We start from the raw sequence: 22,415 nt of genomic DNA, 5'->3' as shown, positions 1-22,415 counted from the left end.
AAAGCCATTTGTGTAAAGAGTGCTCAATTAGTTCATTGCCTTTGACTGGTTGACTAGCTTAGTTAAATGTATAGTTATTTAGTTAAGTATAATTAGATGTGTGGCTGATTAGTCATATTGTATGGTTACATGACTGAGTGGCAATATCATGATAGCTGATTGAAAAGTGAGTGAAAGTGTTAGACCAGGGATGGCAAACCATTTAGGGATGGCATGTTGGGCCCCACCCCAATTCTATCCCCACCAAGCCAAGTGTTGCACCTCAGTCCCCCTCTTAAGCCCTCCCCCCACCTTACCCCAGACAGGAAAAGGAGGAAGTGCTTCCATTGGGCTGCTGGGCAGAGGGGTTGGTGAAGTGAAGAATGTCCTCAGGTACATAAAGAAGGGAAGGGGAACAGTTCTGCCCTGAGTCCCTCTTGGCTTTTTAGTAAGAAACTCTGACTGGAGACAGCAGGCCCACCCACAGAGTGGGCTCTGCATGCCCTTTTGGGCACATATGCCATATGTTCTCCATAATTGTGTTAGAATGTGATATAAATCATTTAACTTGGGCAGTTAGTTTAGTAGTTAAATGATAAAGAGTAGATGGCTTATAATCACAGCTAGTTTCCTTTATAATTAACTTCCTTCTCCACTGCACCCAAGGACATTTTTTCATATCACCTGCTCCTCTGCGCAGCAGCCCAGTGGGAGTGCTTCCTCCCTCCTATATAGGGGTAAGGGTGCTTCCTCCCTCCCTTCTAGGGGTAAGGGGCAGCTCATATGTGATGTGAGAGTGCAATTTGGGCGTTTGGTCTCTAAAAGGTTTACCTTCACTACCTTGGGGATTGCCTACCTGTTTTGTATGGCCCTGGACCTAAGAATGATTTTTACATTTTTAAATAAAGTTTTATTGTATTTAAAAATGTAAAAACCATGCTTATCTGGCAGCATGGTACAAAAATAGGTCATGATTTTCCAACCTATGTGTAAGAAAAAACAAAACAAGTCAGATATAGAGCAATTAGATAGCCAGGCGTGGAGGTGGAGGTCGTGGGTTCAAATTTGACCTTAGACACTTCTTGGCTGTGAGACTGTGGGCAAGTTACTTAACCAAATTTATCTAGCCCTTACTTAGTATCAATTCTAGGACAGAAAGCAAGGTTGGTTTGGTGTTGTTTTTAAAGAAAGAACAAATACAATAGAATCTTACATTCCATTTTCATCCCTATTACCATTTTAACTTTTTAATTTGTTCCAACTTCTCTGTGTATGTGGTGTCCTATACCTGCACTAACTAAGCTAATTTATGGTTAGACTTTAGAAAATTTATTATGAAAAAAATCTTTAGGGGACAGTTGGGTAGCTCAGTGGATTGAGAGCCAGGCCTAGAGATGGGAAGTCCTAGGTTCAAAACTGGCCTGACACTTCCTAGTTGTGTGACCCTGGGCAAGTCACTTCACCCCCATTGCCTTTAAAAAAATCTAAAAAAAATTTTTTTTTAATAACTTAGAGTTGAACAGGGTAAATGCAAAGCTTCCTTGCATGTTTTTGGCCAACCATGTGGACTAGTTCTTGAGTATTTTAAAAGATGATTAACATGTAAGTATGATTTAGCTTTTGGGTAACTTGGGGATGATAAAGCAATCCCCTTATTGGCTACCCAGAAGGAAAAACTGATGACTCCCTAAACCTTTAAAAAGGGAGTAACTTCAGCATTGGCTATCTCTTCCCTCACATTCCAGCTGGTATCATATAATTATGGAAATTCTCATGATGGTAGGGAAAGACTAGCCCATCTATACTCTCGCAGTAAATCTTCTGTTCTTAGGGAATTGCTACATTAGGAAGCTTCAGCTAAGTGAACTTGAGCCTGGACCTCTGGCTGAAATCCTTCTGATTTGTGTTCCCTTGCCTGATCCTTGGTAACTGACATCAGTCTTGAAATGGATGTGTCTAAGCTTATACCTCTTTTTCTGAATTCAGACACTTATATCTGTTCACTCTCCCCTCCCAACTTGGAAAGTAATTAATCTTTCCTCCAATTAGAAATCAGATTGCCTAATGTTGTATTGTTTCCTTTTAATTAATTGGCTTTATTTTATTGTTTTTAATGTATAAAAGTCCATCTCCCCCTATATTCAACATCTAGACCTAAGCTGAGGAAGGGGCCTGGTCCTAATTTGTTAGGCAATTGGTATGCATTGCTTTGTAAATTGATATGCTGAGGAGATCAAAACTTTTTTTTCTCTGTCATTTCATTTTTTACCTGCAATTGATTGCTGTCAATTGATGCTTGTGAGGATTTGTGTGTGTTTCTAGGAAATGAATAGCTGTCCCATATCTCACTGATATTGTACATTGAATATTTTTCTACCCCTTATTTCAGAAAGAACCTAGCCATTATGCAAATCATAGCCAGCATGGGAGTGTTATGACATAAAAATGTTATGACATAACAAAAAAATGAGCCTACCCATTTTCATCAAACTCCAGGCTCCCCTAGCACTGAACTCAGGCTACCACACATTCCTGGGTCAAGAGGAGAAGGGTCCCTTAATAAACCAGAAATGGTATAATGCCCTAGCCACTTGGGCTCAGTAGTTTATAGCTGTTATATTTTAAAACTCATTTGTTTCTATGTTTTGTTTTGTTTTTTTGCTTCTTATTTCTCAGTATGAAATAAGAAACTCCAGAGGAAATAATTTTAAGAACAAATAGTTTAGAGCACAAAGCAGAAAACCTTATCCACATAACAGACTCTCTGAGAATCAAAATGGAACAAATAGAAGTTAGTGACTCTATGAAACAATAAGAAATATTGGAACAAATTCAAAAGATTGAGAAAAATAGAAAAAAAATGTAAAGTATCCTCTATTAAAAACAATAGACCTGGAAAACAGATCAAGGAGAGGTAATTTAAGAATTACTAAATTGGAAAATGAGGGGATGTCCTTCAATTGGGGAATGGCTGAACAAATTGTGGTATATGTTGGTGATGGAATACTATTGTGCTAAAAGGAATAATAAAATGGAGGAATTCCATGGAGACTGGAACAACCTCCAGGAAGTGATGCAGAACCAGGAGAACATTGTACACAGAGACTGATACACTGTGGTACAATTGAACGTAATGGATTTCTCCATTAGTGTCAATGTAGTTTCCCTGAACAATCTGCAGGGATCAAGGAGAAAAATAACTATCCACAAGCAGAGGACAAACTGGGAGTAAAAACACCAACGAAAAGCAACTGCTTGACTACAAGGGCTGAGGGGATATGACTGAGGAGAGATTTTAAATGAACACCTCAATGCAAATACCAACAACATGAAAATGGGTTCAGATCAAGGTCACATGTGATACCCAGAGGAATCATGTGTCATCTATGGGAGGGCTGGTGGGAGGGGGGGAGAAAAAGAAAATGATCTATGTTTCCAATAAATAATGTTTGAAAATGACCAAATAAAATAATGTTTAAAAGGGGAAAAAAAAAGAATTACCAGAATGTATGATAACCATGATGAGAAAAGCCTGGAATATAGCATTGCAGACATCATAAATGAAAGTTGTTCTCAATTTATTAGAATTAGAGGTCAAAATGGAACTAGAAAGAAACTACCAGTCATCTCTTAAAAGAAATGAAATGAAAATGAAAACTCCCAAAATGAAAACTCGCAGGAATATCATTGTTCAAATCCAGACTTCAGTCAAAGAAAAAAAATGCTTCAAATAGCCTGCAAGAAAGAATTTGAATATCATGGAACTACAATCAGGATCACACAAGACCTGAAAACTATTACTCTAAAAAAGAAAAAAATCTTGGCATATGATATTTCAAAAGGCAAAAAAAAAAACCCTTATAACCAAGAGCAATTTATTCTGGAAGACTAAGTATAATCTACTTGGGGGAAAATTAATCCTTGATGGAAGAGAACTTTGAAGCATCTCTAATGAAAAGACCAGATCTGAACTTTTTTAAATTGCAAAGAACTGGAAATTAAAGGGATGTTCATCAGTTGGGGAATAATTGAAAACAAATTACAACCTGTGAATATAATGGAATACTATTGTAGTATAATAAATGAAGAAAGAGACAATTTCAGAAAGACCTGAACAGATGCACAGTGAAGAGAGTAAAAGTAGGAGAATAATTTATATGTTTATATCAATATTGTAAAAATTCTGAAAAACTTATGAACTCAAATCAACCTGATGGGGCAACCAAGATTTCAGAGGATTGCTAAATAGTGATACCTATTTCATGACAGGGAGATAAAGGATTAATATACAGAATAAGAAACCTGTTTAAAGGTGTGGTTAATGTTGGAATTTATTTTGCTTGACTATGTTTATCTGATACATGATGTCTACATTTCTTTTTTCTTTTTTTCTTTATTTTTAATTATATTTTATTTGATCATTTCCAAGCATTATTCATTAAAGACAAAGATCATTTTCTTTTCCTCCCCCCCACCCCTCATAGCCAACGCATAAATCCACTGGGCATTACATGTTTTCTTGATTTGAACCCATTGCTATGTTGATAATATTTGCATTAGAGTGTTCATTTAGAGTTTCTCCTCTGTCATGTCCCCTCTGTATTCAGGCAGTTGCTTTTCCTCGGTGTTTCCACTCCCATAGTTTATCCTTTGCTTATGAATAGTGTTTTTTTCTCCTAGATCCCTGCAAATTGTTCAGGGACATTACACTGCCACTAATGGAGAAGTCCATTACGTTCGATTATACCACAGTGTATTAGTCTCTGTGTACAATGTTCTCCTGGTTCTGCTCCTCTCGCTCTGCATCACTTCCTGGAGGTTGTTCCAGTCTCCATGGAACTCCTCCACTTTATTATTCCTTTTAGCACAATAGTATTCCATCACCAACATATACCACAATTTGCTCAGCCATTCCCCAATTGATGGGCATCCCCTCGTTTTCCAGTTTTGGGCCACCACAAAGAGTGCAGCTATGAATATTTTTGTACAAGTCTTTTTGTCCATTATCTCTTTGGGGTACAGACCCAGCAGTGCTATGGCTGGATCAAAGGGTAGATATTCTTTTGTCGCCCTTTGGGCATAGTTCCAAATTGCCCTCCAGAATGGTTGGATCAGTTCACAACTCCACCAGCAATGAATTAATGTCCCTACTTTGCCACATCCCCTCCAGCATTCATTACTTTCCTTTGCTGTTATGTTAGCCAATCTGCTGGGTGTGAGGTGATACCTCAGAGTTGTTTTGATTTGCATCTCTCTGATTATAAGAGATTTAGAACACTTCTTCATGTGCTTATTAATAGTTTTGATTTCTTTATCTGAGAACTGCCTATCCATGTCCCTTGCCCATTTATCAATTGGAGAATGGCTTGATTTTTTTGTACAATTGATTTAGCTCTTTATAAATATGAGTAATTAAACCTTTGTCAGAGGTTTCTATGAAGATTTTTTCCCAATTTGTTGTTTCCCTTCTGATTTTAGTTACATTGGTTTTGTTTGTACAAAAGCTTTTTAGTTTGATGTAGTCAAAATTATTTATTTTACATTTTGTGACTCTTTCTATGTCTTGCTTGGTTTTAAAGCCTTTCCCCTCCCAAAGGTCTGACATGTATACTATTCTGTGTTTACCCAATTTACTTATGGCTTCCTTCTTTATGTTTAAGTCACTCACCCATTTTGAATTTATCTTGGTGTAGGGTGTGAGGTGTTGATCTAGTCCTAGTCTCTCCCACACTGTCTTCCAATTTTCCCAGCAGTTTTTATCGAATAGTGGATTTTTGTCCCAAAAGCTGGGATCTTTGGGTTTATCGTATACTGTCTTGCTGAGGTCGCTTTCCCCCAGTCTATTCCACTGATCTTCCTTTCTGTTTCTTAGCCAGTACCAAATTGTTTTGATGACTGCTGCTTTGTAATATAGTTTAAGGTCAGGGACTGCAAGGCCCCCATCATATGTGTTTTTTTTCATGATTTCCCTGGATATCCTTGATCTTTTGTTCTTCCAAATGAACTTTGTTATGGTTTTTTCAAAATCAGTGAAGAAGTATTTTGGTAGTTCAATGGGTATGGCACTAAATAGATAAATAAGTTTGGGTAGGATGGTCATTTTTATTATATTGGCTCGTCCTATCCATGAGCAGTTAATGTTTTTCCATTTGCTCAAGTCTAGTTTTAGTTGTGTGGCGAGTGTTTTGTAGTTGTGTTCATATAGTTCCTGTGTTTGTCTTGGGAGGTAGATTCCTAGGTATTTTCTTTTGTCTAAGGTTATTTTGAATGGGATTTCTCTTTCTAGTTCTTGCTGCTGAGCTGTGTTGGAGATATATAGAAAAGCTGATGATTTATGTGGGTTTATTTTGTATCCTGCAACTTTGCTAAAGTTGTTGATTATTTCAATTAGCTTTTTGGTTGAATCTCTAGGATTCTTTAAGTAGACCATCATGTCATCCGCAAAGAGTGATAACTTGGTCTCCTCCTTGCCTATTTTGATGCCTTCAATTCCTTTATCTTCTCTAATTGCTACTGCTAGTGTTTCTAGTACAATGTCAAATAGTAGAGGTGATAATGGGCATCCTTGTTTCACTCCTGATCTTATTGGGAATGCATCTAGTTTATCCCCATTGCAAATGATATTAGCTGATGGTTTTAGATATATACTGTTTAGTATTTTTAGGAATGACCCTTCTATTCCTATGCTTTCTAGTGTTTTTAATAGGAATGGGTGTTGTATTTTATCAAAGGCTTTTTCTGCGTCTATTGAGATAATCATGTGGTTCTTGCTGGTTTGCTTGTTGATGTGGTCAATTATGTGGATGGTTTTCCTAATGTTGAACCAGCCCTGCATCCCTGGTATAAATCCTACTTGATCATGGTGAATGATCCTTCTGGTCACTTGCTGGAGTGATGTCTACATTTCTATTCCTTCCTTTTCTTTCTTTCTTTTTTTTTTTAGTGAGTGGAAAAAGAAATGGGAAGGAGAAAAAAATAAGTGCTTGAACATACAGAATGTGAGTCAAAGAACAAATCATAGGAACAATAGGTAATTGCAACAAAGAAAATTAGCAACAATGATACAACATACCAATACTTAAAATTTTTGTCTTTAAATAGCTTTATACAGAAAAGAATGAACAGAATCTGAGATGCAACCAAAAAACTAGAAAAACAACAAATTAAAAAACCAACTAGACACAAAAATTGAAATGGCAAAAATCGAAGACAAAAATTAATTGAAAGTAAAAAAGAAAACATTGAATTGAATTGTTGTTAAACAACAACAAAGTAAATAAACTTTTAGCTGATATAATTTTTTTAAAAGAAGGAAACCAAATTACCAATATAAAAAAGAAAAAGGACAGCTTGCATAAAGAAATAAAAGTAATTGGAGACTACTCTGTTGAATTTTATGCCAACAAAACTGATGAACTGATAAAACCGAATTTATCTGAAACACAAAATACCCAGATTAACAATAAAATGAATACAGAATTTAAGTAACTCAGTCTCAAAAAAAGAAATTGAAGACTATGGAAAAAAAGACCAGATAGAATAGGAAAAAAAAGAGAGCCTACTAAATTTGTTTGTGATATAAATATGTCTTTGATACTTAAAGGAGAGAAAAAATGAAAAGAAAAATTATAGCCAATATCCCTAATAATAATATTAGGATAGTATTTCTATAGTATTTTAGAAATATCCAATTTCATACTCACAACAACCCTCGGAGGTAGGTGCTATTATTATTCCCATTTTATAGATGAAGAAACAGAGGTAGAGATAAAATGGCTTGCCCAGGGTCACACAGGTAATCTCTGAAGGCAAATTTGAACTCATATATTCTTTTTTCCATTTTATTCAATTAATTAATTTAGAATATTTTTCCATAGTTATATGATTCATGCTCTTTCCTTTCCCTCCCCCCCAGCCAACAAGCAATTCCACTGGATTTTACATGTATCATTGTTCAAAACCTATTTCTCTATTATTATTTACAATAGAGTGATCATTTAAAGTCAGTATCTCTGATCGTGAACTCATATACTCTTGACTCCATGTCTAGCATTCTATTCATTGGACTATCTGGCTGCCTTTATTTTCTTCTTTAATTTTCATTTTTTATCCCTTGTTTCATTTCTTTCAGATATTTTGTAATCCTTGTAGTAAAGCCATTTTTCTCTCAGGCTCTGCTTGTAGTTGTTGTAGTATTACTTTAATCTCTATTGGAAAATGCCTGGGGTTTCAACAAAGTAGGGTAGTTAGAAGTTTTTTTTTTTTAATTTTATCAATGAAGTTTATGAAGAAAGTACCATCTTCTGTTTACAGAGAGGCATGGTGTAGTGGCTTGAGGTTTGGAAAAACTGTTGTACGAAATTTGATAGTTGTACAGGGAAAATTAAAAGGGCTAGCATATACCAGTGAACACCCAATTGATACTGTTTGGGACAAATAGAAGGAGATAATATACTAAGATTTAATCTGATGAGTATCCCATTCAACAATCTTGTGAAGGTTTCCATAATTCAACAATAAGCAACTATATAATATGCATTGTCTTGCTAGGAAAGTCAGTCTCTGACCTTGTCAAGACCATAGGACCATAAATAAAAAGCTGAAAGAGACCTCAGAAGCCTAATTCAACCCTCTCATTTGACAAATGAAGAAACTGAGTACTATGGAGGAAACTAAGTGCTTTTGCCTATGGTCACAAAGTTGGGGAGTGGGATTTGAACTCAAATCCTCTCTCTGCCATACCAGGTTACTTGGAAGTAGTGGTATAATGATAAGAGTGCTAACTCTAGAGAAGGAGAACCTTAGTTCAAACCATTTATTTCCCATGCACAAAAGAAATGTTTAATATAAAAGACTTTCATAAGTGCACATTGATGGAAAACTTAAATAATGGGAATAACTATTGTTATGCTTTTTTAGGAGCTGAAGATTTAAAAATTGGACAATGGAACCATTTTCAAGACTTCTAAATAGACATTGTTACATTTCACCTGAGCTGTATACTGTCCAAACAACTCCTTCCAGGTTCATATCTCCTGGCAAGCCATCCCAGGTTGAGCTCCATCCTTTCTCAGTAGTGTCTTCTCTGAAAAACAAAGTTCCTATGCTATTAAATCTCTTACTGAAGAAAGATATAGGATTTTTAATCCTTGTAAGATCATAGGATTTTCAAAATGGAAGAGATATTGGATATCATATAGCCTGAACCCCAATTTTATAGATAAGGAAACTGAGGCTTAAGCCAGGTAATTCATCTAATGATATATAGTGGTAATTTATAGAACCTGGATTCAAATTCAGGATTTCTAAGTCTAGTGACATGAAGAGAATTTGGGGTTCATGGGGTAGAGAACCCTGAGTCCTTTCTATGTCCTGAGCTTTATAATTATATCCAAAGGGCTGGGTCCTTTCTCCTAGAGAGAGGCAGATAAAACAGCAAGAATATTGTGATCAAGTTGGATTTGATGGTTCTCATTGTCTCATCTCCTGATCCCTCACACTTCTGGTGGTAGCATAGAGGCAGAAGAGGAGTGAGTGATACTGAGACAGAGACAAAGACTGTGAAAAACAGAAATGAAGATGAAGCCTGAGAGGACAAGGAAGAGAAGAACACAATAACAGAGAAATAGAGGCACAAGAGGTGGAGAAAGAGGCAAAGCTGGTCACAGAAAAGGACAGAAACACAGAATACCAGAATTTCAGATTTAGAAGAGACCTTAGAGACCATCTATATACTTGAATTAAATCTCTACTGGATTTGGAATCTCAAGATTTGAGCTCAGATTTTAACATTATCTTGTATTACCTTGTATAACTTTGGCTAAGTTATCTCTATGAACCTCAGACGCTTCCTAGCTATATGACTCTGGGCAAGTCACTTAACCCCCATTGCCTAGCCCCTACCATTCTTCTGCCTTGGAACCAATACTCAGTACTGATTCTAAGATGGAAGGTAAGGGTTTAAAAAACAAAACCTAAGGAATGTCAGTTGGAGAATAATTGAACAAATTATGGCATGTGAATGTAATGGAATATTATTATACCATAAGAAATAGCAAAAGGGACAGTTTCAGGCACACCTAGGAAAACTTGTATCAACTGATGCTGATAGTGACAATTTATATCAAAATTACAGCATTTTATTTATTTTTTCAAAGCTCAATATTAATTATTTATTTTAAGTCAAGTATACAGCTCAATTTAAAAAAAACAGTTGCTTGATTTCAGAAAGTGATATACAAAACAACTATAATAAAGTAAACAGGGGAAACTGAAGGATGTATAAGTATAATGAAGAAATTTCGCCCCATATAAGAGATAACAACATGCATCTAGTTTTAATGGACTGAGAGAGAACTATGGCTAAAATTACAGCATTTTAAAGAAAAACAACTAAGAAAGATTTAATAACTGATGAATTTAGTGACATACAATGATTCCATAGCATCTATGATGAAACATGCTATCTACTTCTTGACAGAGAAATCATGAATTTAAGCTACAGGATGAGCTATATTTTCAGAGAAGGACACTGGAGATTTGTTTTGTTCCCAATGTATATTTGATATAAGGCCTTTGCTTTTCTTTCAGTTTTGGAAGGAAGTTGAAAGAACTATAGATAGGTGTTACCAATTTTTTAAAAAGAAAAATAAGAAAAGAGTCATTGAATTTTTTTTTAATTCATAGAAGAAGGACACCTAAGTAACTCAGTTCTAGGTCTAGAAAGAGGACCTGGGTTCAAATGTGGCCTTAGACACTTAGCTGTGTGACCCTGGACAAATTATTTGATCCCAGTTGCTTATCCCTTACTGCTCTTCTGCTTTGGAACCAATCTAGTAGCAATTCTAAGACAGAAAGTAAGGGTTTAAAATAAAATAAATGCATAGAAGAGAGAATAAGGGAAGTCAAAAGGAAACAGGCAAGCAGAGAAACTTTGAAAAATAACATGTTGAATTTATAAACTTGAAGGGAGAAGTGAACTGTACACAGTAAAGTTTTGCAGTTGTATGTAACATATTTTCTTATTATGCTTTGCATGTGGAAATGCTCATCTTATTTGGAGCTGATAAATTCTGAACTTTAAAATTATATTAAAAAATCTTAAAGGATAATTCTATCTTTATTATCCTGAATTGCCATCATAAATTCTTCTATTTCCACAAAGTCACACAACTCAGCAATTTGTTTGATTTTTCTTTTGTCAACATATGATTGATCAAATTTATATGGATGTCATGCACTCAAGACCTTTTGATTCCATTTGCAATTGATAGTGGCTCCCCAGGCTTCATCTGGTATAAATGACATTTGGTAACATTTGACAAATCTAATGGCATGCAGCTGTTGTAGGCATTCATATAGCTTAGTAAACTGATGTCCAAGTATTCTTAAAGCATCACTGTAGGTTGTTTTTTTTAAAATCTTCATATCATATGCTCTAAAAATATCTGGGACACAGAAGTGTTCATTTTCCCATAGCTGCTTTAGAGTAATCAGTTCTATATGTTGTTAATATTGTATAGGTTTTGTTAGGATATTTTCCAAACCTGTGATGGTTCCATTTCACAGTTCCAAAATCATTCATCAAGACAGGCATTATATGAGTGCTGTCTTAAATATGCTCTTCCTACTTAGCTGTGATTTCAGGATATCATAGAATATAATGCATAAAATGGACTCCTGATATGAAATGTGTTATTTTAGAATATAATGTATAAAATGGACTCCTGATATGAAATGTGTTATTTTAGCATGGGATATGTTATCTCACAGTGTTGCTGTATAGATCAAGTAAGATAAAGCGTGTAATGTGCTTTGTAAAGCCTTATCTAAATCTAAAAGTTCTCATTGTCCACAACTATTCCAGAATCTATCTGCAACTGATCTTTTAGAACAAAGATTTCTGGGCGGGCATTATATTGCAGAATGTTCTGGGGAAAAAGATGCCAGAGGAAGAATATGGGTGAAAAGGTAGAGTTCAATGTATTGTAATGATTATTTGGGGATGATATTAGTTGGATTAGAAGAAGGCTACTATTTGTGAGCATATATGTGAGGAAAGGTAGGAGTTAAGGTGGAATGACTCCAATAGCTACAGAGGGTATAACTTAGAAAAATGTGGTTCCCCAATAGTAAGTTGGTGTTAGGGAGTTGAAGGGAAGTCTCCTCTGTTGAATGATGGATGGGGTACCCCAAAATACCAGTGCACGAATTGGCCGGGAAGACAAGCCTCCCCTTTGTCTGCTGACAGCAGGGGAGGGGTCTTGACCAGCACTTAGCCATGGCTGATTAGTGACCTAAATGAGTCACTGCCTCAATGCTCCTTAAATAAATCCCTTTTAAATATCTGTCTGCATTTGTATAGGTTTAATAAATACAGGATTTTTGGAAGTGAGGGGCTGGTTTGAGGGTAGTGGTGTCCCTAATTTCTAAGTCCCACCGAGGTCCTTTGTTCTGACAGCTTCAGAGCAAGATCAGAATTTCTCCTCACCTCCCAACTATCTCAAACTAAATTAAATACTAAAGGGGTCAAGGTAAGAGTAAGGATAGGTGCAATAGGCTGAGAGTCTGAGGCCCCTCACAGGTCCAATGATAACTGAATCTCTCTTATTAGAGATATTAGGATGTAGTAAAACACTCTTCTGGAGAAGTCCCAGGGCTATTCACTTGGATATCCTTCAGTTGGCTCTTGACAAATCTCTAGCAAAATAAAATGCTTCCTTTCACCCTGAGATCCAATCTCAAAAACCCAGAGTTCCTCTTAGAGCTCTCTCAGGTCATCATTCTTCTTCCATGATCCTGTTACCAACAGTCTTTGTCCATCAATCATGTCTTCTTCCATTGTTCCATCCTTACCTTTGCATGTTGCCCTTACAGTATTCATGTGTATTTGACATCTTGGGAACATATGGGAGATGCTAGTGCTCAGTTTTGCCCCATTCTTTTATTCAAAGAGATTTTGAAGAGCAGCTGATTGCCATGGCCAAGGTGTAGTATTCAGTATTGATTGGTTTGGTGTCCATTGTCCCTTAGAGACATCCTTCCTCCTCTGTGACTCTAAGCAGCAGAGGAAGTGGCTATACTAAGCAGGAAAAAGCCATTTCCTTCCTTTGTAGCCAGACACTCAGCAATGGATGTTAAATTTCCATTGAACTGGGCTGGCTTGACCTTTGTGTTCTCCTTCCTCTTGCATTTTTTGTCTGCTTCTTCTTGATATTGGTGACTCTGTTGATCAATAAAGGAAAAGAGCATGTTGTTCTTGCATATTGTTATTTTCAAGATACAGATGAGTCCAGAATAAGGGCAAAAAAACCATCTATTCTCTTCCCCTTCTCTCCTCTGTGAGAAACATGGAAGAGTCTGGGTTTTCCTCAGATCCCCACCTGGTAGAATTTCCTGATAGTTTTCAAAGCCATCTCAGGGTGATAAGCAGGGAGAGATTAGGAACCCAATAAGATTCAGAAATTTCCCCATGACCACTGGTCAATAAACTATGGCCAAGTGGATCAAATGAGATCCACTGCCTTTACTTTTTTTTTTTAATTAATATAATTTTATTTTAAAAATATTTTTCCATGGTTTACATGAGTCATGTTCTCTCCCTCTTCTCTTCTCTCCCATCTCCCAGAGCTGACAAGCAATTCCACCAGGTTATACATGTATTATCACTTGATCCTATTTCCATATTATTAATTTTTATAAGAGTAATCTTTTAAAACCAAAACTCCAAATCATATACCCAAATAAACAAGTGATAAATCATATATTTTTCTTCTGAATTTTTAATCCCACAATTCTTTCTCTAGATGTGGATGGCATTCTTTCTCATAAGTCCCTCTGAATTGTCTTAGATCATTGGATTGCTATTAGTAGCAAAGTCCATTACGTTTGATTGTCCCACAATATTTCAATTACTATGTATAATATTCTCCTGGTTTTGCTCATTTTACTCCGCATCAGTTTTTTGTAGATCCTTCCACTTATAGATATCAAGCTATTCACCATTCCCTATAGCACAATAGTATTCTATCACTATCATATACCACAATTTTTTCAACCATTCCTCAATTGAGGGACATCCCCATGTTTTTAAGTTTTTTTGCCACCACAAAAAGCACAGCTATAAATATTTTTGTACAAACAGAACCTTTCTGATTTTTAAAAATCTCTTTGGGATGCAAACCTTGTAGTAGTATTGCTGGACCACAGGGCATGCATTCCTTTTTTTTTTTTAACCCTTACCTTCTGTAACCTCCCATTCAGTGGGGGCTACAAAAAGAAATTTTTCCTTTGGGTTGGGGCTCGAGAAGGAGCAAGAAGTCTGAGAATATGGGTGAAGAATGAGAGACACAGACAAGTCAGTATTACTGAATAGGGAAGATCCCCTATGATATTCTCCTTGGTAGGAAAATGTGAGAACTAATGGAACACGTGGAAATGAAAGAAAATAGGGTAAGCATATCAAGAGTGAGGATGCAAAGCCCAAGAGAGGAAAGAGGAGAAATCACTGGCTGCCTTTCCAATTTATTTCAGTGTGGCTTGGGAGGTACTCAAAGCATAGATAATTCAGATTGGATGGGATGGTAATGATGACACCTTTTGGGCATGTTGACTTCAACCCCTCCCCCCCCCCCTTTTACAAAGGAATTTGACTCCACACCAAATGTTAATGAATTTGCCTTGAGCAAAGGCAGCATGGCTAGGTCAAGAGTCCATCCACAAATATCAGAGTTCAAACCTTGTGTCTGAAGACACAATAACCATACATCATTTATATTTCTTAGATGTGAATATGTTTGGAATGCTACACCTTCCGTCTTGGAGTCAATACTGTGTATTGGTTCCAAGGCAGAAGAGTGGTAAGGGCTAGGCAATGGGGGTTTAGTGATTTGCCCAGGGTCACACAGCTGGGAAGTGTCTGAGGCCAAATTTGAAACCAGGGCCTCCTTTCTCTAGGTCTGGCTCTCAAGCCACTGAGCTATCCAGCTACCCCATGAAACTCAAAATTTAAAAAGAAGAGAATGTTAAAAATAAATAAATAGCACAATTCAAAGATTAAAAAAAAAAAAAGGAATATGTATTTCAAAGGTATAACAAGAACAAACATACAAACATTCCTCCACCCCAAAATCTTGGGAGGGGGAAACAGAATCCTCTTTATTCACCCTTTGTTTCTGGGAAGGAGAAGGGGATTTGATTCCTAGAATAACTCAGTTCCTATACAGCAAAGTCCCATCAAATTGTCACTATGGCTGTAACTCCAGGGTCTGGGGACTTCCCACCTTCCAGGTCTAGTTCAAATAAAATAGACCAACCCCGCCCCCCCCAGTCCAGTTCTCAGGGTCACAGAACTAAAGTGAGAAGAGGAAGGTAACCTTGCCCTACCCGGAGACTGTGTGCCATACCCCTCCTCACCACCACATGCTGGTTATGCTCTGCCATCCCACACAGGTGAGGGAGGAAGGACTATCATTAGACTGCTGGGCAAAGGGGCAGGTGAAGTTAGGAATGTCCTTGGTGAGTGTAGAGAGGGGGAGGGGAAGTGGTCAGATCACTGTGCTCCCCTCCAGCTCTGTCAACAGAGGGGTAGGGAATGGGGGGGGGATGTCATCAGTCCTGGTGGAGAGGGGGAGGGGAGCAGCTCTGTCAGAGTCCTTTTGCCTTTCTAGTAACAGACTCTGGGGGTGGGGGTTGGGGAGGCAGGGTGGCTGAGTGCTCCCAGAGAGCACTCTGTGTGCCATCTTTGGCACCTGTGCCATAGGTTTGCCACAGCCCTAGTCTATTCCTTTGATACATGCTTCTATCTGTTAACCAGTATCATATTGTTTTGATGATCACTGCTTTATAATGCAGTTTAAGATCTGATACTGCTAGGTCACCATCCTTCACTCTTTTTTCTTTAGTTCCTTTGATATTCTTTTTTTTTTTTAACCCTTACCTTCTGTTTTGGAGTCAATACTGTGTATTGGCTCCAAGGCAGAAGAGTGGTAAGGGCTAGGCAATGGGGGTCAAGTGACTTGCCCAGGGTTACACAGCTAGGAAGTGGCTGAGGCCGAATTTGAACCTAGGACCTCCCATCTCTAGGCCTGGCTCTCAATCCACTGAGCTACCCAGCTGCCCCCTCCTTTGATATTCTTGATCTTTTGCTCTTCCAGATGAATTGTGTTATTATTTTTTCTAATATTATAAAAAAGTTTTTTGGTAGTTTGATAGTTATGATTTTTACATTTTTGAATGCTTGGAAAAAATTATAATGACATGAAAGTTATTTGAAATTCAAGGTTCAATGTCCATTGGTAGTCTTGTTTTATGGAGCCCCAAATTTGCCTTTGTCCCTTGGGAACTTACCTTCAGAGAAGTCCTAGTCTGTCTCTTGCCTTAGACTGAACAATAAACCTTAAAATACCCAATGATCTCAGTCTAAATAGAATTAGTCAAATCTTAAGTGCCTTTTTGTCTTAGAAGTTTCTCCCATTGTATCTAGGTCTCTCCCAGGTAGTCCAGCTGACTTCTTCCCCAGTCTCCATGTAAGCCAATTAATTGTGTCCTTCATTCCCCAGAGTGTATATAGGACCCCAAGTTCTTCAGTTTAGTGAAAAATCCCCTTTGGAGGTGTATTTCCCCAGAGACAGTGTTCCCAGAGACCCAGAGCTTATCTCTGTGTGGTATTTTGTGCATGACTCCATGTGGATGTATTAGATCATTGTTTTTCCTTGGCCCAATTAAAGACTTGTTCTTTTTAACTGTGGTTCTGTGTTTTTCAAGGTTGGCACCATAAATAAAGTTTTCTTGGAATACAAACATGCATTTATTTACATATTGCCTATGGCAGTTTAGTCAAGAAAAGTATTTGTGATGAGCTTTAGATGGCGCTCTCATCATGCTATTGTTCCGGGCACTACAAAATGGGATAGCACGGTCAATAACTAGGAGTGTTTTGAATACTATATGATCACCTTATCAAGACAGTTTGTTGCTATTTTTTTAAATCAATGCATACCTATCATGTCAAAACAAGAAAAGATGATAATAGGGCACTTTTAATGCCACATTTTTAAGGCACAGTGGAGTGTGGATTATTCTGTGATCAAATTAGATGGCAAATCATGGAGTTTAATATGCAAGTGACACTATACCTTTATTTAAAAAATACAATACATATTGATATTACCAAACGAAGTACTCATTACAATAATCCCAACTCAGAGAAAAGCAATGGTCAGAAAAATTGGAAAATTTATCTGTTTTTTATTTTTTAAATTTATTTATTTTTAAAAATTATTTTTCCATATTTACATGATTCATTTTCTTTCCCTCCTCCTCTTCCCTTTCTCCTCCCAGAGCCAACAAGCAATTCCATGCTGTCACTTGATTTCCATTTCCATATGTGAAGATTAAATTTAACTCTCCCTGATTGTAACAATGAAGGTACTTAACTCTTCCCTGATTGTGAAGATTTAAATTGTAAATCATGTCTATTTTTAGATTTTAATCCCCATAAGTATAAACACCCTACTTAAAAGTTAAATATGGAGACCTGCCTATTTTTAGATTCAATCACAAAAAGTGCAAACAAGGTACTTAAAAGTTAAGTATGAAGATCTGCCCATTTAGATCTAATCTTCAAAAGTATAAATATCCCACTTAATCATGAAGTGGGAGGTCTGTGACACCTGTGTGTGATACTGGGTAACAAATCAGAGTCAACTACCTGCCTTCTGGGCAGTTCTAGAGCATGTCAGCTGTGATTGGTAAATGTGGAATTAGGGGAAGTGACGCAAGAGAAAATGTCTTTAAAAGTGGAGTTTGACTTGGAACTGGGATTCTTGGAGTGGAGTTCAAGTTGGACTTCCACTTCTGCTGAAGTTCAATTCTTTATGTTTTCAAGTTGAGGCTGGTGAAGAGGGGCAGAAGGATCTGCTGTTAGACTGACACATGGTGAGTGAAAAGCTGACTCTAAACTGCTAGATTTTTCTGAAGAGACTTCCCCAGGTCCTGGGCTACCAAGGCCAAGGTCTATCTGTTTGAGCAGTAAACTCCCCTGCCTGGTTTTTGAGCCAGGGGCTGGAGATAAATTACTTAGTGCTGAGGCTAGATATCTTACCTTATCCTCTCTCTGATTTCTTGCTTCACTCTTTCTACGTTTTGTAAATAAATTGTAAATAAAATCTCTTTGGAATTAATTAAATTCCTGGTGACCAAACTCTTAAATAATCAAGTCCAACCCTTTTTAAAAAACAGCCCCTTACCCCCCTTACACATATTATTCATTTTTGCTATAGAGCAATTTTTTTGGAAGCCTAAACCCTAAATCACATACCCCTATATACATGTGATAAGTGATTTCATATGTTCTTCCTTTGCATTTCAACTTCCATAGTTCTTTCTCTCAATGTGCTTAACATTCTTTCCCATAAATCCTTTAAGAGTGTCCTGACTTGTGAAAGGGGTAAATTTAGGGGTTTTGACTAATATATTATCCTTATGGTCACCAGGGATTAATTCAAATCCCAATAAAAATACTCATCAGTTTGGGAATTTTATGTTAGTTTAATTAATATAGAGGGAAGGAATTAAGAAGAAGAGAGAGGAAAAAGAGAATAAGATTTCTCTGGCCTAGCCTGAGCCAAGGGGAGTTCAGAGACCTTCCAGTCACGAGGCCTCCTCCAAGATGAGGGATGGATGGCATTTTTAGGAAAGGTAAAGGAAAAAAGGAATCAGCCTAAATTCTGAGAGAGCTCAGGGAAGATGCCTCACCTGACCCACGATATTAAGCTTCTCCCAGTTACTGTATCAAGGACACTCACGGCCAAACCCAAACAATAGCTGTAGCCATGCCAAGATGCCAAGACGCCCAGCATGCTGCCACTAGCCACCTCTCCACCAAAAAGAGCCCGAGAGAGGAAGTGACATGAAATATATAGACTGTTTTTTACATCACTTCCTGCATCTCACATGTACCAATGGTAGCTTAAACTTGACTTAGGACAACCCAGGGGGTGTATCAGTTGTTTCTGATTTGTCATTTGCTAGCACATATCTGTCATAGGCCATCCTTCTCGACATTTAATCCTTAAGTTGGGGTGTAGACATTCCTGTTTTGTTAGACTAAGCAGGGTGGAGTAAATCTAAAATTCACACTTGTTGCATTGTTACTAGTAGCAAAGTCCATTAAATTATATTGTTCCAAAGTGTTTTACTTTCTGTGTACAATGTTCTTCTGGTTCTGCTCATTTCATTCTGCATCAGTTCACTGAGAGCCTCCCAGTTCATACAGAAAGGCTCTAAATCATCAATCCTTACAACACAATAGTATTCCATCACCATCATATTTCACAATTTGTTCAGTCATTTCTCAATAGAGGATATCCCCTCAGCTTCCAATTTTTTTCTACCACAAAGAGTATGGCTATAAATATTTTTGTACAAATATTTTTTCCTTATTATCTCTTTGGGGTACAAACCTAGAAGTGGTATTGCTGGATCAAAGGGTATACATTCTTTTAAAGCCCTTTGCACATAATTCCAATCTTTAAAAGATTTTATTTAATTAATTAATTTAGAATATTTTCCCATGGGTACATGATTCATATTCTTTGTCTCCCCTCCTCCCACCCCCCTCCCATAGCCAACACACAATTCCATTGGGTTTTACATGTTTCATTAATCAAGACCTGTAGCAGTCCAGCCCATAGGTATTATGGAGAGACAAGGATTGTGAGTGAGCACATGGCCATCCTGCGCATGGCAATGGGCTCTATTCCCAGCGTGGCTGAGGTTAGGCACAAAACCTTGCTTCCTCCTGTCTCACTCACCTGAGGATAATAACCCCACCTTCACCTTGTCATAATTTGTAATTATCCAATGGCAATACACTAGGCAACTCATCTATATGTATTGAGGCATCATGTAACTGATCAATATGTATTGAGCTCGTTTGTATATCAAAGAGAATAAAAGGAACGGGACACAGCCAGCTCAGCCACTTGGAGGACATCGACAGGTTTGCAAAGGAGCAACTTCACCCCTTTCTCTCTCCTCTCTATCTTTATCCCTGAGGCCTGGCCCTTCGGTCAGGCCTTCCTGTCTCTCTCTCTCTTTTCCAATGCTAATACCTAGCATTATCTACCTCCTTTAGTTTCTAATCTCCTTTCCTTCTGAGCTAGCATTATCCTCTGACCAGTGCAGTGTTAAATTGAGATCACTGGGTGGAATAGCAGTGGTTGGAGCAGGCTGTGGCTCCTGAATATCAATAATTGATTACTGACTCGGTTATTTACATCTCTAAAGCCGGCTCGTTCACGCCCTTCGAGGAATCCAAAACTTCTATCCTGTTTCTATTTTCCTTCCTTAAAACTTCCCGCGGGCCAGGAGGTTTTAAGACCTATTTCCATATTATTAATATTTGTATTAAGGTGGTCATTTAGAGTCTACATACCCAATCATATCCCCATCAACCCATGTGATCAAGCAGCTATTTTTCTTCTGTGTTTCTACTCCCACAGTTCTTTCTCTGGATGTGGATAGTGTTCTTTCTCATAAATCTCTCAGAATTGTCCTGGATTGTTGCATTGCTGCCAGTAGAGAAGTCCATTACATTCAATTGTGCCACCAGGTATCCATCTCTGTGTATAAGGTTCTCTTGGTTCTGCTCCTTTTACTCTGCTTCAATTCCTGGAGGTCATTCCAGTTCACATGGAATTCCTTCAGTTCATTATTCCTTTTAGCACAATAGTATTCCATCACTATCAGATACCACAATTTATTCAGCCATTCCCCAATTGAAGTGCAGCCTCTCATTTTCCAGTTTTTTTGCCACCACGAAGAGCGTGGCTATAAATATTTTTGCACAAATCTTTTTCTTTATGATTTCTTTGGGGTATAAACCCAGCAGTGCTATGTCTGGATCAAAGGGAAGACAGTCTTTTAAAGTCCTTTGGGCATAGTTCCAAATTGCCATTCAGAATGGTTGGATCAATTCACAACTCCACCAGCAATGCGCTAGTGTCCCAATTTTGCCACATCCCCTTCCAACATTTATTATTTTCCTTTACTGTCCTATTGGCCAGTCTACTAGGTATGAGGTGGTACCTCAATGTTGCTTTGTATTTCTCTAATTATGAGAGATTTAGAATACTTTTCCATGTGCTTATGATTTCGTTATCTAAAAATTTGCCTATTAATGTGTCACTTTTGTCACTTGGGGAATGACTTGATTTTTTGTATAATTGACTTAGCTCCTTATAATTTTGAGAAATGACACCTTTCTCAGAGGTTTTTGTTATAAAAATTTTTTTAAGATTGAAAAAAATTTTGCCCACTTCGTTGCTAAAATTGGAAAATTTAAAGTGGAATATCTCTTTACAGCAGAAATTTCTTGACAAAAATAAAAAATGAAAAAAGGCTGCAAGCAAAGTAAGCTTCAGACTGGTTCATTTGTTGCCAAGAAAGGCAAGCCATTTACCATAGTAATGTATTTTATTGCAGCAGCTGAAAAAATGTCTTGAGAAAATAAACTTGTTTAAGACTATTGGGCCATTTCAACTCAATTAAAATCATATATTTGAGGATTTACATTATTATTTGGCAATACCTTTCTATATGAAAAGATATATTTAAAAAATTTTTTTAAATTTAAATTTAAAATTTAAATTTTTTTAATTTTTAAAATTTTAATTAATTAAATTAATTTATTAATATATATTATATATAAAATTTATAATAAATTAATTTAATTAAAAATTTAAATTAAATTTAAAAATTAAATAAAAATTTAAATATTTTTTTAAAAATAGCATTTTATTTTCCCCTATTACACATAAATACAGTTTTTAACATTTTTTTAAAGTTTCCAAATTCTCTTCTTTCTCCTGACCTTTCCTCCCTCCTTACCTCCTTGTTCTTCTCCTTCCTTGAGATGGTAAGCAATAGAGATTTTACATGTATAATCATGTAAGACATTTTTCTATATTAGTCATTTTGTGGAAGAGATCTCAAATTAAAAAAAAAACAAAAAGGAAAGAAAATGAATTATAGTATGTTTCCATCTATATCCATATTCCATCAGTTCTTTCTCAGAAGGCATTGTGAAAAGACATTTTCAAAGATGAAATATCCTTGATTTTGTATTTTGGCCTACAAAGCCTAAAATATTTACTCTCTGGCTCTTTACAGAAAAAGTTTGTTGTCCCTTGCCCTAGATTATTGCTGCTAATCAGTCAAAAGCCTGCAATTAATGGGGGAAGAGAAAAGGGCCTAATCATATGGGATACGCTGGTTTGCTCTAACCCCTTTCCCTATTCATTGCTCGTTGTGGGAATTTCTTACAGGAGGAACACCCATCATCAATGGGCTTATCTACATCATATGTTGGATTACTCTACAAAAGCAACTCTATTGCATGGTATAAATACCTATTACACAAGAAGAAGAACATT

At 36.9% G+C, this 22,415-nt stretch overlaps 1 protein-coding gene across 1 annotated transcript in view; it reads left to right on the top strand.

Annotated features, from left to right (window-relative positions):
• LOC130457317 (translation initiation factor IF-2-like) overlaps nt 1–19,381 on the top strand; it is a 28,356-nt gene extending 8,975 nt beyond the window's left edge. The window contains exon 3 of the mRNA XM_056817890.1: nt 17,320–19,381. The gene's annotated coding sequence lies outside the window, so the exon portion shown is untranslated. The remainder of the gene's footprint in view (nt 1–17,319) is intronic.
• The last annotated feature ends 3,034 nt before the right edge of the window (nt 19,382–22,415 follow it).

This window comes from Monodelphis domestica, chromosome 2, assembly GCF_027887165.1.
Source record: "Monodelphis domestica isolate mMonDom1 chromosome 2, mMonDom1.pri, whole genome shotgun sequence".
Taxonomy (NCBI): Eukaryota; Metazoa; Chordata; class Mammalia; order Didelphimorphia; family Didelphidae; genus Monodelphis; species Monodelphis domestica.
The sequence above is the reverse complement of the archived record's forward strand: the minus strand, read 5'-3'. Positions and strand labels throughout refer to the sequence as shown.